This window comes from Aplysia californica, unplaced genomic scaffold, assembly GCF_000002075.1.
Source record: "Aplysia californica isolate F4 #8 unplaced genomic scaffold, AplCal3.0 scaffold00051, whole genome shotgun sequence".
In the NCBI taxonomy this organism is placed as follows: Eukaryota; Metazoa; Mollusca; class Gastropoda; order Aplysiida; family Aplysiidae; genus Aplysia; species Aplysia californica.
The window spans coordinates 1660372-1664083 of record NW_004797321.1 but is presented as its reverse complement, the minus strand read 5'-3'; the positions used below and the strand labels follow the sequence as shown (position 1 = coordinate 1664083).

Here is a 3712-nt window from a genome sequence, read left to right as displayed (position 1 = left end):
CAGGTGACTGACTCTCTCTCTCTCTCTCTCTCTCTCTCTGTCTCTCTCCTCTCTCTCCCTTCAATCCCTTCTCTCCCGTATCTCTCTGTGTCTCTTTCTCTCTCCTTTCCTCTCTTTTCTCTGTCTCTCCCCTCTCTCCTCTCTCTCTCTCTTTATCTCTCTCTCTCTCTCTCTCTCTCTCTCTCTCTCTCTCTCCTGTCTCCTCTCTCTCTCTCTATATATATTTATATATATTTCTCTCCCTGCTCTCTCTCTCTTTCTATATCTCCCCCCTCTCCCTCTCTCTCCCCCTCCTCTCTCCCCTGCTTTCTCTCTCTCTCTCTTCTCTCCGCTCTCTCTATTCCTCTCTGTCTGTCTCTCTCTCCCTGCTCTCTCTCTCTCTCTTTCTCTACCCCCCTCTCTCTGTCTCTCGACTCCGAGACAAGAGGCAACTCGACAGGTAAGCGACTCTCTCTCTTTCCCCCCCCCCTCTCTCTCTCTCTCTCTCTCTCTCTCTCTCTCTCTCTCTCTCTCTCTCTCTCTCTGCCGTGTGCGAGCGTTGCTGTCAGCGCTTTATGGGCCAGCCAGTGTGTGCGTCGTGCGTGTGTTCTGTTGGAGGCCTCTCGGAAATATTTATTTGGATGGGTGACTCGTCTCGCCTGTGTGTTCCCCGCTAGGCTTATAGTCAACTGATCAAGATCTGAAACTTGAAACCAGGAATTCATTCAACCAAATCGCCATTTTTTCAGACTTCCGCACTCCTTCTCATAAACCATAAGTACTCGTAGAAGGATCCACTGTCTATAATATTCACTGGTAAGTAGATATGTACTCATTTTATTTCTGAAAACCTTATTTTCGTATTGCATGTGATTTAAGTTCTTACAACGGTGATCTAGATACGTAGTCTAGATCTACATTTCATTCTGTTGTAGAGGAGTAGGAAAAGAAATATTTACAACAGCAGTGGGTACTACTGAAGAATGTGGGTCCCGCTTGTTTAGAGCCTACATGCCGCTACATGGTGGCCATACTATAAGTTGCAAATCTTATAAATAAAGAAAATAATAATTTGGCATACTTACGCTCATTCAGAAGGCACAATTTTACTGCGAGGAACTAATTTTTTTCTCCCAGCTATTCCATAATTCCAGTGTAATTTTGCCCAAAAAACCCATAAAATTCAATAAAGAAAATAATAGTAATGTATTCATCATGACTGCCAAGATTAAACAGAAAGGACCCATATTCTTGAGTACATTTAGTACCTAACAGTGTTTGTGTTTGGGTTAAGAGAAGCACATGGACACAATAACAACGGCCGTTATTGTGCGGGGAAGAAGAAAAGCAAACAGAGACAACAGAGGGTAAGAAAAGAAATAGGACCCAGAAAAAATCTACCAATAACGCCCTCCAACCACCTACAACGTCAGCGGTGTGAAAAAATGTGCTTCTTCTACTTCTAGACAAACGTAAGACACTGTTACATTTGTGAAGCATGCTGACTAAATGATTTACTTCTCGGATTCGAACCCTATGGAAATCACTACATCACGCTTATATAATTATTTGTGAAGTTTTCACAATTTATAAGTATGAAATAATATAAGGCATGTTATACTTAAAGAATACAGTATCAACAGAGAATCTAAAAATTTGACCCTAGGGTCAATTTGTGTCCAATGTCTCCATGTGTGGATTGTGGGAAGTAACTCATTTTGTCAGCACGCCTCACATTTTATTATGCTAGCATCATGTCTAGTTTGGTTTAGTAAGAGCTTACGACGCTAGCAAGTAACTGCTTAAAAAGGTCATATTAATACTACAATCGCTGAAAGAGGCTGTGCTGTTGTAGATTTATTTACCAAATTATAAAACGTTCAGTGGGAAGAGAATGTTCGTATTTTATTAACTTGTTTGCCTCGTTTCGTAATGATGTACGATATCCTAACAGGAAAATGTTCGTGCATAATGTATTGCCTCCTATAGCCTACAGAAGGATTGGAAGGACTTCCATAACGAGTGACCACCCCAACAAGCACAATAAAGAAGAAACCTAACACTAACACAAAACCTACCCCAAACCCTAACCCTAACCCTACCATACCCTACCCCTACCTCTACAACTTTCACGACAGAGGGGTCGAGATACCATACGGGTGACGTCATTCGAAGGTGTGACACTAGAATAGTTGGCTGGTTTTTTAGTGGTTTTTTCCGTTATACTTGTCCATTTTTGTCTGTCTTTGTGTAGTAGTCTCTCTGTCTCTCTCTTCTCTCTCACTTTCTCTCTTCCCACGTCTCTCTCTTTCTCCGTCTCTCCCTCTCCCACTCTCTCTCTCTCGCTCTCTCCCCCCCCCCCGTCTGTGTGTGTGTGTGTGGGGGGGGAGTGGTGGTGGTGACAGGGGAAGGGGGGAGGGAGTTGATACTAACACCTACATGCTTGGTCAACATTAACGTTTGTAATTTATGGGTTTATGGAGAGGGGGGGGGCGGAGAATAAGATAACTGACGTTCTCTCCTGTTATCAGCTTCTGTGTGGTTGATTGTTTACAATTTCAATAGAAATTCGGTTGTCTTCTTGACAGCCTAGGTTAGTTCAGGTCATGTTGGAGGCCGGGTGTTAGGTCCAGTAGTCAGGGTTCAGAAACACGACGTGGTGTCGGGAAAAACAGAGCGTAGCAATAAATAAATAGATAAATAAATAAATGAATAAATAAATAAAAGAATAAATAAATAAATAAGTAACAGATCAATAGAAAAAGAATTAAGTACATAAATGCATAAATAAATGAATGAGTAAATGAATAAATGAACAAATAAGTGAATAATAAATGAATAGATTAATAAATGAATACTGTTTTATTTTATGAAGCCAGCAGCGTAGAAGTCAATAACATTGTTCCAAGAAATCGTACTGATAACAGATACTGACCTTGAACCCGGATACAGAACACATGTTATCAGAAGTTTCGACACAAACAACTCTGAAATGTGTCACAACGCAGTGGAATCAGGCTCTCACAAATCTTTGGCCATGTAAAGTTATTGGTATTATCTGAAAGCTTTCAATTTAAAAATAACTTTCCATCTGTCCTGAATAGAAGTCGAGATGTTTACGATTAAAGGAGGTTGGGTTGCCTGATTTTAGTGTTAAATTTCGAAAGAAAATGGCTGCCAAAGTTTGGTAACTTCAATAGCTCGAGGGTCCTCGAAAACTGAAAAGTACATATCGTGTGCATTTAATTAACGGGTTTCCGTAAAATTCACATGGGAATATGTTTCTATGTGGACATAAAAGGTTTGACCCCCCAAAAAAACAAAAATTCGATAAAAATTGCCAAACTTACAGAAAAATTCCTGTTTCTTTGATTTCACTATTTTGACGAGAGCCTGATTTCACCACGATGCCTCACATTTGGTGTTATCGCGCAGAGATCCTGTTTACGTGCACGAGACGCCGTCCACCTTTGGTCCACAGTCTCTTCCGCATTCACCTTTAGGGCTTGGTTGTCAAGAAACAGATAACAGTTGTGAGAACTCATAAGGGTAGGCGGTAGGCGGGTGCTCTGGTGTGGTTTGCTTCTTGATTAGTGATAATGATAAAGTACATCAACATTTATAAAGCATATTTCCACCAAGAAAGGGCTCAATGCGCTTTAAAACCGTACAAAGAACATATTCTCTCTCTCTCTCTCTCTCTCTCTCTCTCTCTCTCTCTCTCTCTCTCTCT

The 3712-nt window shown here is 41.0% G+C and overlaps 2 protein-coding genes across 2 annotated transcripts in view; one reads left to right on the top strand and one right to left on the bottom strand.

Moving 5' to 3' along the window:
• The window catches only part of LOC101857548, a gene marked incomplete in the record, with an annotated part of 21298 nt that extends 18285 nt beyond the window's left edge, over positions 1–3013 (bottom strand). The window contains 1 exon segment of the mRNA XM_013079434.2: positions 2915–3013.
• Positions 584–3712, top strand: part of LOC106011078 — a gene marked incomplete in the record, with an annotated part of 9984 nt that continues 6855 nt past the window's right edge. The window contains 1 exon segment of the mRNA XM_013079433.2: positions 584–795.